This window comes from Bidens hawaiensis, unplaced genomic scaffold (assembly GCF_021521415.1).
Source record: "Bidens hawaiensis isolate Kalapana, Puna unplaced genomic scaffold, B.hawaiensis_p1.1 tig00091020_1, whole genome shotgun sequence".
NCBI lineage: Eukaryota > Viridiplantae > Streptophyta > Magnoliopsida > Asterales > Asteraceae > Bidens > Bidens hawaiensis.
This window is the reverse complement of record NW_027504419.1, coordinates 1-13,538: the sequence shown is the minus strand read 5'-3', so window position 1 is coordinate 13,538 and position 13,538 is coordinate 1. Positions and strand designations below refer to the sequence as shown.

Sequence of the window (13,538 nt, the reverse complement as noted above, 5' to 3'; positions counted from 1 at the left end):
ACACACACACACCTTACTAAAATTGGCCAAGGGAAAGGAAGAGAAGAGGAACGAGATCAAACGTGAATATTATTAGATCTTCAATACACAAGCTAGGTACAAGATAACCAAGCAAACCGCGACCAAACTGAACACATAAAGGTATGTCTTTTACCTTTAAATATTACGTTTTTATGATCGGTTAACCTCGAAACATAAAATGAGAATAGATCGGGTATAAACGAAACGTAAAGTTGTGAACTTGATATTAAAAATGAATATATCGAACCTGGTTTGGGTTACGGCTCGTTTAAAATAAACCCTAGATCTAGTCGGAACATTTTAGCTTAAAAGATCAAACTTTATGCTTCTTTTGGGTCAAGTTTGGGCAAGGAAGGTGACCGAGAACGATTATGGGTTAATGCCAACTCGTAGCGAGGTGTTAGGGACAAAACGAGTGGCTTTAACGCGGATAAAGGATCGAACCCGTGACCACTTTGTGCAGACCAGCCACTGTTCCTATAGTCGCACACAATAAGGTCGCTTACAATAGGCTCGATTACTTCCGAACTATCGTTTAAATTCAAGCCTAACTCAATTGTCATCGATCACCTCATGTATATGTCGATCACATGGAGGATGGATCACTTTTTTTAGGCTATCAATCACATCATCATAGCTTACATTGGCCATGGATCACCTTGTACAATTGGTTACAGATATTCACTTACACCTATGTCGCATACGGTGAGATCGTTCACTATGGAACTCGAATACTAGAGATTCGCATACATACACTCTGATATCATAGAACACCAATTACAATTACTAAACTCGTTTACAAAAAGTCAGCCGATCATAGTTGCATACAAAAACCCCAAACTCGCATACATTGAGCCGATCATTTTAGATTCGCATACACTCGCTGTTTGATTACAGTTAAGGATCGATTGCACGTCATGTTGAAATCTGGAATTGCATAAAAGTTATACAGTCAATTACATTGGGACTCGATGTGAATGGGAGGTCGTATACAATGATTCGAATATGTTAACTTGCATACAATGCACCTTCGATTACAATATAGCCGAAAACTTAATTGATCACTTTTGCCTTAGACTAATTGTTATGAGTCGATTACATTGTAATCGAATTCCAGAATTCATTAACAATTGGTACTCGATTACAATAAGTAATTAATCCCAACTTAACTAGAATACACCTTAGCTCGGTTGCATTATAATCAACTACGAAGTATGACTCGTTTACAATAAGCTAACCCAAACACACGTAACTAGCATACAACTGAACTCGAATACAATATGGTCAGTTACATTCATATATCGCTTACTTGGCTATCGATCACAATGAACTTAGTTACGTTGAGCTCGGTTACAAGTTATATACTTAGATCGATTACAATCCATATTCACTTGCATGGGTACTCAATTACATTCCCTACTTGAACAAATGAGGAGCCCGATTACAACTTACACTTGAACACTTAAAGCCAGCTGTTACAACTTATACTCGCATACAATATAAACATGAATACGGGATCACCTTTCAATAAAACTAAAAGAATGGAAGTAGGATTAACAAAAGAAACGGAGATAAGAACTTAACATATATAAAGTATATGAAAACAATGGGGTTAAGGAATAAAATAAACTAAGTATAAAGTAATCTAATACTACACCATTAGATTTCACCAGACTTAGCCATTTGGGGCTGAATTGAAAATGGTACAAGTTTTAATACATGAAACTTATATACAGTTAGCAGAGCTCAGTTATAGAAGGGGCTAACTATTAACGGAGAAAGAAACAGGATCCAGGTGAGTTTCTAGCCCCATTCTTTGTTATGTTTTCGGTGTTGTGTGCATACTCGATGTATTTGTTAATACATTTATCCTAAGTGATATGTGTATGCCTATGTGATTATGTGAAAAGTATGAATGATTGCTCGTCAATACGTGAACGATCTTCGGATATTGCACGTACTATCAAGTGTAATGTTATCTACAATGTATGTAAGATATATGTATTAACGTGAAATGATGTATGGTTGTATGGTAACGAAGAGGGAATCGAACCCTACTAATATTAGAGGTAAGAGGGACCGAGCCCTAATAATACTTGAGGTAAGAGGGACCGAGCCCTAATAATACTCGAGGTAAGAGGTACCGAGCCCTAATAATACTCGAGGTAAGAAGGGACCGAGCCCTAATAATACTCGAGGAAAGAGGGAACGGGGCCCTAATAATACTCGAGGAAAGTAGGGCGTACTGCTCTTTATAACTTAAGATATGAAGTTAAGTAAGTATAAGATAAAAATATGAAAGTATGATTGAAAGTATGAAAGTATGAATGTATTGTATGTGGTATAAGTAACTAGAACTCACTCAGCATAGCTGACTTTTAGTATGCACGCAGGTAAGTAGGATGAGGCAGCTCGCTTGAGGGGAACACGTGGCAATTGAATAAGAGGCTGGCATCTAAAGACTCAAGACGTTTTATGTTTAATTACTTAGTTTTTGAAAGACAAGATGTTTGTTTAAGACAAGTTTTGGATTGTTAAGAAATGTTTTATGAAAGTTTTATATTCCGCGTATGTTTTTATTAACTATGATGATTAGAACTATGTTGATGCGTAAATCCAACGTCCAAAAGTGAGGCACCGGTAACAGGGCCTTACACATGGACACCGAATATTTGTTGCATCAACTCCTTTGTAATTCTTTCGCATTCGAGCAGAGTCGGTGATATGTATTGAGGTTCATAAAGTTGTGAAAAGTCTGGAGGCTAATGCGGTTGTGAAAAGGAAGATAATCTTCATCTAAACCATTTAGGGGTACCTCAATGGATAAGGACAATTATATGTATAATGAGGTTTCCCACAATTTTCACAACAGATTCTCCAAAACTGGCTCCATCGATTGAACATCTTTGAACTAGACTCAATAAAATAGAAAGAATGTAAACTAACCTAAAAAGGACTGTACCAAATAGACATGCTAAAACTTAGACACGTGTTGACTCCACACAAACTAAGACACACAAATACAGATAAAGACCAATTAATCAATTAAGTATATCAATCAAAGCTAGTTACGCTATCGCCTAAATGTCCCACTTTTCTTTTGCTGTCCCATTTATCTCGTAGTCTCTTGAAACCTTTAAAAGATAAATATGAACAAGAATGAGTAGAATTCAATACAAACTAGCTCAAACATAATTGAAATTGTAAGAAATGTTAATATTAAAATATGTATAATTTAGCCCACCTCAAAAAACTACATAGAAATTTCATAAACAATTGTATGCATAGTTTTATTATTTTGAATTTATTCTTTAAGATATCACAACAAATATTATATATATATCTATATATATATATATATTGCTATGACTTTGGTTAATATAAATATTTATGTTCATAAAAGAAATTCATAAACATGCCTTTTACAAAGTCTTCGAAATATCTTAACATTTTATTAACTATCAGCTATAAAAAGTATATTTACAAATCATTAGAGATAATTGTTGTTAATATAACAAAGTTCCATATTTTTACACACATATATGTGTGTATATATATATATATGCATATCTTATTTATATCTTTGTATTAGTATCTTAAACATAATTTACTTTTACATTTTATCAAATTTAACTCATTTATATCTTCAACCATAAACCAAGTCCCCAAAACACTCATGAACTTAGAAACTGTAAGTTGTCCATATTCGTTTGAATATTCATAATTGTGTTATTCAAATTAGGATAAACCGTTGTAGTTCCTGTGTCATTCATGCAACTCGCTTTTAGGCTTGTCATTCTCGCTCCCATATCCATATGAGTTAATCATACACTTTGTTACATTTAAACTCTTTGGGGTGTATTATTACTGTATTAAACAATCATGGTTTTGTTATTATTTCAATCATGCATTTTAATCTATGTTATGTGTTTATTCATGCTATGTGTGGTGATGAGTGGGTGCTTTGTTGTGTTGTGTGGGTATTTAATGAATCAATCAAGTGTGAATCATTAACTTAACAAGCCATCGGTAACGATGATAGATCTATCTGGATGACACCAGTCCGAATTTGACCGATTTTGACATTTGGACAATCGGAATTGACTTTTAGCATAACCTTAGGGTTATGGACTCAAGTCAACAAGGTTTGATCACACATGTTATTCAATCATATGTGCTTAGATATACATTTAACAAGTTTGAATCGCGTTTTCAATCTATTATATATATGTTTCTCAATCTATGGTTGCTCACCAACTATTCATATAGTTGAATGTCTTATTTTATACATGATGCATGTACACAAAGTTTGGTGTTGGCTTTGAAATTCAAAACGTAGTATCGCTATGGGCCTAGGCTAATAAAACAATGAACGGTGTTGCCTTTATGCTAAGTTATTTCCTTGAAACTACTTGTAATGTATAACTCTAATTAGGGCCATGTGTTATGAACCATCACCGTTAAAAGATTGAACAATATTTAATGTAATTAACATAAATATTTAATTTGTTTTTTTTTTTTTTTAATATAATTGTGAAAATTGGAAAATAAAAACTGAAAATAGTTTGGGTGGATCACAGATCCATCCGAGGCTGCACCATCATCTCTAGTTACCCAGTTGCAATTCCAAACCTCATCTTCCTTCCTTCCTTGTGATGGCGGCCACTCTTTCCTCCATCCCTCACTCTGCAATCCGCTTCAAATTCCATCCACACTCCCTCTTCAGCTTCAGTTACCACCGCCTCCCGCCAAAACGCCATTTCAGGCCCCTCGATTTCTCCAGAAAGTTCTCTAGTAATCTAACACTCTCACCGCTTCTTCTGATATTCATACTCAGTAAGTCGCTCCAGTCCAATCTACCTAGTGATGATTATTAGGTATCTTACTTTTTAATACCATATGCACTTATTATGCTTTCACATATGCAACATCATATTATGTTTGTATCGGGACAAATCATATGCTCAACTTTTGTTCCTATTTGCATCAACAATTAATAACATTTTTGGCACTTTTCATACTCATGTGTATTTTAATATGTATCAAACCAACATAAAAACATAATATTAGCGTTAGTGTAAAATGTGATATGTATTCATATTTCACTATTTTCTTGGTGAGTAACGGTTCTTCATTTTTTTCTTATTTCTAAAACTATATTTCTTTTATATGTGTGTGTATTTGTAGAGATTTTTACGGATGAATATTTGTATGAACAAAATGGTTATTATGATTTATGTATCCAAAATAAGATTATCTTGATTGTTTAGTGAACTTACATTTATCTCAATAACTAGCTTTCTTGTAAAGGTTTTTTAGTTAATTAACTAAAGTTATTACTTTCTAGTGATTTATCATCTTCCGAGGTCCTTCCAAAAGGTCGTATATATCAAGAAACCTATGGATGCCAAATGAATGTTAATGATATGGAAATCGTCTTATCGGTTATGAAAAAAGCCGGATATGATGAAATTGCAACCGACCCCGAGAGCGCCGAGATAATATTCATCAACACATGCGCTACTCGCGATAATGCCGAACAGCGTGTTTGGCAACGACTTAACTACTTTTGGTTCTTGAAACGACACTGGAAAAGAAATGTTACCACGGGGCGGGCCCACTCGTTACACCCTCCAAAAGTAGTTGTACTAGGTTGTATGGCCGAGCGGTTAAAAGACAAGATCCTAGATTCAGACAAAATGGTCGATGTTGTTTGTGGGCCTGACGCGTATCGCGATTTACCACGTCTGTTACAAGAAGTCGACAATGGTCAAAAGGGGATTAACACACTTCTCTCACTAGAAGAGACGTATGCTGACATCAGCCCAGTTCGGATATCCAAAAATTCGATTTCGGCTTTGTGTCGGTTATGCGTGGGTGTAATAATATGTGTTCGTTTTGCATTGTCCCATTTACTCGAGGACGTGAGCGGTCTCGACCCGTTGAGTCGATAGTTAAAGTCGTCAAAGAGCTTGAAAAGGAAGGAGTCAAAGAGGTCACACTTCTTGGTCAAAATGTCAACAGTTACAACGATACATATGACGATGAACATGAACTTGAGCTTGAACCAAACGTTAATTGGAAACTAAGTGACGGGTTTTCGAGTAAATGTAAAGTGAAAACGGTTGGGTTGCGGTTTGCTGATTTGTTAGATAGGCTTTCGGTTGAGTTTCCTGAAATAAGATTTAGATACACGTCACCGCACCCAAAAGATTTTCCAAATGAATTGTTGTATGTAATGAGAGAGAGATATAATGTTTGTAAGAATATTCATTTGCCTGCACAATCCGGGAATAGTAATATGCTTGAAAAAATGAGACGGGGGTATACGCGAGAGGCGTATTTGGAACTTGTGAACAAGATTCGGAGTATTATTCCAGATGTTGGGTTAACCAGTGATTTCATATGCGGTAAGATTTTGTTTTGCATTTGCATTAGCATGATATTATGAATTTGTAGTGCTTGGATAAAGTGATCCCTAATCTCGTTATTTTGGGTATAGGTCAAATTAGGGTGCTCATAAAACGGTTGAAATTAGAGGTGTGCATAACTTTTAACTTAAATAACCGAAATTATCAAACCCAACACAAAATAAAAGGGTTTATGTTCATAAACGGTTGAAATTGAGCTCGACCCGTAATCGAAAAAATCGACGTAACGAAGCCGGTATAACCGAACCGAACACCAAACCGGCGGGCTAGCTTTATGTGTCTTCATAAGTTGGCTGAACGGTTTTCAAATATTTAACAGTTTTTAGAACTACCCAATACCAAACTATTGGTTTGAGCTAAAAGCCGATTCAAACTGACCTGTAATCGATGTACCAGACATAACAAAACCCAAATAACTAGACTCAACCCAAACAGAAGGTTTGGTTATATGTTGTCTCAAAAATTTAAACTGACCGGTTTTCAAATATCCAATGGTTTCAAAAGTGAATAGTTTTGTTGTTTGGTTTGTGCTAGGTTGAGATTTATGCAGATTCGTCCATGGTTTATGGTTTAAAAAACTGGGTTTAATGGGTTTGTCCACGGTTTGGAACTTGGAACATACCGTGTGATTTAAATCGGCCGTTAAACCTTAAATCAACTTTTTTTTTTAATATACAGTTCTGTATATGTTTTATATTTATGGATCATTATGCTATACATAAAAGCAAATCTGTTTGCTACAGTCAACTATAGAGCTTTTAACTTTAGTCCACTGAGTTATAAAGTGTTTCAGCTTAGCCCATCATTCAAGTTTTAAGCTATTTTAATTTGAGCCCTAACATCCTTTATTTTTTGCTTAACTTTATTTACTTTGCACTTAAGCCTCTCAAAGTTTTCGTAATTATAATTTGTACGATAAATGATAATATTTGTTTTTCTTCTCACATGTATAGTTTTTTTTGTCATTATTCTTATGTTTAAGTTATTGATTATTTTATAACATTTAACATACGATATTTCTAAAATTTGAGCATGACATTGCAACATGTTTATTTTTATTTATGTCACACCATTAACACGGAGTTTTATTCATAAAATAGTATATAAGTTTAGTTGAAAACGGATTTGTATACGCCATAGGGTATTTAAATTTTTTTTTTGTATCGTAAGCTATATAATAAGTACCAATACCGCATCGATACCGTAGTGAGCCGAATCGATATCGACCAAGTTTGTTTGATATTAAGATAAACTTTTTTTTGTTGGATCGAAGTGATAGTTGTCACAATGTGCTTGTATACATGTATTAATATTTGAGTCTGTTTCTGAGTACCCACGCAGAGTGCGTGGGGAACATCTAGTTTTTATTATTTTAAATGTTTAATGCAAATTGACAATTAGAAAATAAAAAACCGGTCCAAACCACCAAACCGGATTGTTTTGGCCAGTTTGGCACGTCTAATGATGCAGCCGGTTTGGATATCCAATTTTCAAAACCGTAGATAGCGGTTCAGCATAAACTTTCCATAAAAACCGGCTGAACTAGACCGTGAACACTCCATATCAAATGAGTGATTTATGAATAATATTTTCTATAATATTATTTTTTAACCGGCCTGATTCTATTCGACAGGTTTTTGTGATGAAACTGAGGAAGAACACAAAGACACAATGAGTCTTGTAAAAGCGGTCGGTTATGACATGGCATATATGTTTGCATATAGCATGAGGGAGAAAACACACGCTCACAGAAACTATACCGATAACATTCCCGAGGAGGTAAAACAAAGACGGCTGACCGAACTTATTGAAGCGTTTCGTGAGTCAACGGGTCAATGCTTTGACTCCCAAATTGGGTCAGTTCAGCTCGTGCTAGTTGAAGGCCCGAATAAGAGAGCGCCTGAAACCGAGCTCATTGGAAAGAGTGACAGGGGTCACAGGGTGGTTTTTAGTAGTTTACCAGTTACTGATATGGTGTGTCATGATGGTGATCGGGTTCCAAAAGTCGGTGATTATGTGGTAGTTAAGATTTTGAAGTCATCACGAGCATCATTGTTTGGTGTTGCGCTTGGTATCACGACCATGAATTCGTTTTATAATGTTACACAAAAAGTTGTTGCTTCTTTGTAAGGTGATATTGAGATGGGCTTTTTTATGTAGTTTGACTGGATTTAGTTTTTATCATAACCCTATGGTTTGTTTTTATTACTGTTAACTTGGATGAAGTATCCACTTATGTAGTTATCTATCAAAATTTGTTGGGTCTAATATGAGAATAATAATATTAATTAAACGATCTAGATATTTAGATATATAGCGACATTGGTAATGTCGTCATGCTCTCGGACGACATTTTGTACTATCGGCCCAGAGCACGGTGAAACTAAAAGTTTCCTTACATGCTTTAGACGAAAGTAGTGGAGACTCTAGTGGTGATACTTTATGGTTCTTCGTCAAGAGGCGACTTGCTTGGAGAATAAGTCTTAAGATGCTATAAATAGGGCATTAGGTTGTCATTTGTAAATATTGATCCTTGTGTGAGCCACCACCCGGGAAGCTTACATGAGGTAGAAAAAAAGTTATTGTAAATTTTATTCGGGTCTAATGATATTTAAAACTTCCAATGTAACTCACAACATCTCTACTTTTCTATAAAAAAAACGGGCTTGAAATTAAAATTAGGAGTTTTTTAAAAATTTACTTACCCTGATAAGCAGAAAATGTAGATGTATAGCTCAATGATACAACACTTCAATCACATCGATAGAGGGATTGCAACTTTGAGAATTTAATTGTTTATCTATTGACCTAACAACACAAGATTTAAAGCGTAAAAAAGAAAGACTTTGATGAGTTTCGAACAAGAACATCCCCTATTTCTTAGGGAGAGTTTTGCCAATTGCTCTAGAACAATATGGCATCGATATTTGTATGTGATAACTAATATATTACTTAGATTATTTTGTTACATTGATTTTGTTTTGTTTATATTTTTAACAAGTTTAGTTCTATTAGTAATCTTGTTGTTATATGCAAGCTACTATTCCAAGCTCTTTTTTACTAGTTGTACAATTACTTCAAAATCTTAGACAACTTAATTTGTTATGATATCTTAATAATATATTAAAATCAATACAATTATGCCACATGTCATTCTACTAGACTGTCCATCTATGCCTTCAAGTCATCAAATTTTTATTTTAAGAGTCTCTATTTTACTGCCATGTGTCATCTTAACAACAAAACCTAAAAAAAACCCGCTCCATTTTCCATAACCCACAAACAACCAACCAGTCATTTTTCTCTCTAATCTCTATACGAACATACTAAACCTAATCCGCCGCTACTATTAAACTGTAATTCCGGCCGTCATATTCCGACTTCTCCATTATTCACCATGTAATTCTTCACTTCCATATGTGGAAAGGTCTTCAATCGTTTGGATTCCGTTCAATTCATCGATTGTCATATGAGATGTCATAAGGTTTTTTTGCCTCAATTGATGATTCGTATAACAGATCGATTCTCCGATGAACATATTAAACGTAGTTAACAGACGATTTTTGCACATTGAGATAGTTAATTATTATAATAAGATCCGATGAATATATTCCGGCCAGTTTGTTTTGTTATTATATCCAATGACTATATTCCGGCCACTTTGTTATAAACATATTTTTATGTTTAATGATATTTTCCGGCTAATTTGTTATTTTTTTTATTTAGTCAACATTCATAATTGAATTTTCGTTAAAACTCTTAATTGTTTTCCGGCCACTTTGTATTTTATGTTTATTTTTCGACCAATTTACGTCCTATTTTAGATTTTTTTCTGGCCAATTTAATATGTAATTTAAATTTAAATTACATATTAAATTATAATATTCATCTTCCAAATATATTTTATTCTATAATTTATTAAAAATATTAATGTACCTAACTGATTCCATTATTAGTTTACGTTTTGACTTAAATTTGAACTTCAAATTTATTAAAGGTTTGACTAAAATAACTATATTTAAGGAAATAATTTAATAATTAATATTTTATTTTTATATAATATTTATGAATATTAAATATACGGAGTAGTATATAATCATACATTCTAAATATACTTTTTTTGATAATCAAAATTTTTTTTGGACATTATGATTTGAATACAAATTCTGTTTGTAATTTATATTTTTCAAGGTATTATTAGTCTACTAATGTATTTTTGATTTTCAGAAACAATATTTTATTTTTGGATATAATAATTTACAATAAACCGGTTGATTATATTCATACTTATTTTTAGAAAGTTTCTAACAATAATACGTTTAACATAATTACTATTCTCTACATTCTATTCTACTAAATAATATGTAACCACATAATCAATTTTCATAATCATATCCCTTTTATCCCATTCGTATTTTCTGCCATGTAAGCTTGTACACTTTTGATAATTGTGTTTAGTTTTCGGAAATTGCTATTTAACTGTTTTATATTTTCATTTGAAGCATATGATAATGGAAGCTCAAACCTTTACCATGCTAAATGAAATTGATGTTTTCAAAACATCAACATCAACTCTTAAGGTTAGAGTTCTAAAGCTTTGGAGCATCAAAGATAACAAAAATGTCAACGAGGATTTTTTGATCGAGATGGTTTTAATGGATGAAGATGTAAGTGTGTATTTATTAATCTGTATATATATATTAGACTTTGTTATGTTTTTATCATTGAATAAATATTTATTTCCGATTCTGACTATGGAGGCTGTAACCAAAATAGGAAGTCGACTACCGGTGGCTGTCAGTTTTTTGGGGGGAGATTGGTGTTGTGGCAATGCAAAAAAGCAGACCTCAGTAGAAATATCCACTTGTGAAGCAGAGTATATGGCAGCATCAAACTGCTGCTCCCAGGTTTTGTGATATAACAACAAATGCGAGATTATGGTCTGAATTCACTCATACTCCTATTTGCATTGATAATACTGCTGCTATCTCATTAACTAACAATCCCATAAAGCATAGTAAAACAACATATATTGACATTCGTCATCATTTTATATGGGATTATGCTGAGAAGAAATTAATCGTGCTTGAAAAGGTTGATTCTTTGGGTAATTTTGCCGATCTTTTTACAAAAGCTTTTGACCGATCTCGTTTTCAAAACCTTATTGAGTTAAATGGGATAATCAATCCCGAGTAACCGTGTCTTGTGTTTTGGTTAAAATAAAAAAAAACTTCACACTCACTTAAAATTATGTCAGTTGCTCAAGTTTAAAGGACATATACTTGTATATGTTTAGTCCTCTGATCTACTTGTAGATTCAATAGGATAGCCATTCACCTGAAAACTGAAATCGTCTAGGGTGATTGTGATGTGTTTTATTTTAATTCTTTCGCTGAAAACTATGTCGGTAGCTCTAAGTTTGAGGGGCACATATTTATATGTGTTTGGTCCTGTTAACCAACTAGACATACAGGATGGCCATTTACCTAAAAACTAAGAAGTGACCGGGGCGATTGAACTTAAACTGTTTTTCTGTTTTCTCTGGGAAGTGATATAATCATTTAATCTATAGCTTTTCAAGAAGCTTCAAAGTTTTTTTTAATTGAAAATCGATTCAGCCTTTGGAAAATGATAGGTAAATTGATTTTGTGTGCCTAACGGGTGAAGTTACTAAGCTTAAAAGGCTTTAGAACAGTCATTGATTGGCATGGTAGCTTTTCATGATGCGTAAAAGTTGAGGTGATACAAACTAAATCTGCTAGATTTACTGTGGAGAGTCATTTGAAGAAATGTGCATGTCTCCACATATATCTCTCCGAATGATAGGCAGAAGAGTGATTACCCAGTCATACACAAGCCCGTTAGTGTATTGATCACTAAAAAATATTCTGTTTCTGTTCTTTATTTGCCAAAAAAAAAATGCGTGTAATATGTAGTTACTACGAGTAATATGATCTGGGGAAAGCCAAATACGCCTTGAGAATATATAGGAGGCATCACAGGTCCATAAGTGATGTCCATCTAAATTCTGTGCCTAATTGAACCTAACTCGTATCACGGATGCAATGATAATCATGCTAAGTCCCATATACATGCTTTCAACATGTTCTCTATGCCATTATAACGCTGAACATGAATCTTTGTGGTAGCGCCATAATCATTATAATTCCATGTTCGGATCTTTTCATAAATCGCATTAGTTGTTCTCAATGACTGAAATTTGATCCCGCCATCCATTATTAACTTTATTTTAAAATAGTCTTCTTTAAATCACGGGTTACTCATCATTGGTTATGTTTTAAAAAATCTTTAAAATTATTATCTTACTTTAACTTCACCGTGGCGAAGTTGTCTTTACGGCGAAGTTATCATAACTTCGTCTCCAGGGTTTTTCAAAAGGTATATAAATAAGTTTTTGGTCAAAATAGGTCAAACATAACTCTTAAAACCCTTGGCGAACTTAATCTCATAATCAACCTTGATCATCCATTTTTGTTCACTTATTGAGGTCCGCTATATCATAACGATTCACAATTTGTTAATAGTTTTTGTTAATCCTTCCTATACAGTTTGTTTTTATTAAGTATCTTAGATAGTTCTAAAAGTCATTAATACTCCTTCGTTGTTAATGTATTCATGATATCGGGTGTTCCATGAAAATAATCGGACCTTGTATAACCTGAGTTGGCCTTCTGATCGTTTATGTTTGCAACAGAAAAGGAGTTATAATTCTGGACTGTTCGTGGAGCGAAGTTACCATAATGGCGAAATTATTCTCAACTTCGCCTGGACAATAACTTCGCTGCCTTCACTGTTTTGAGCTTAACTTCGCTGGAACTATAACTTCTCCATTAACATGTTAGGCGAAGTTACCAACTGCTTATGCATTTTACACTGCAGATATGGTCCGATGAAGACTATGCCTCAGGATGTGATGAAAGACTTGAAATGGTGGTACGTTGATTGTGAGACTGCTGAAGCTGTGATGGAAAATCAAGATGAGCAAGAGATCTTGAGGGTGTATGATCCTATGCACCTGGTTAACTTGTCTCAAGCTGATTTGCAGGTATTGAATGAAAAGAAGAT

The 13,538-nt window shown here is 33.9% G+C and overlaps 1 pseudogene across 1 annotated transcript; it reads left to right on the top strand.

Annotated features, from left to right (window-relative positions):
* Positions 1-4,822: 4,822 nt before the first annotated feature.
* LOC143607949 (CDK5RAP1-like protein pseudogene) lies at positions 4,823-8,672 on the top strand (annotated as a pseudogene). The gene is made up of 3 exons (XR_013149097.1): positions 4,823-4,857; positions 5,369-6,431; positions 8,086-8,672. The product of XR_013149097.1 is annotated as a CDK5RAP1-like protein pseudogene (transcript).
* Positions 8,673-13,538: the final 4,866 nt, after the last annotated feature.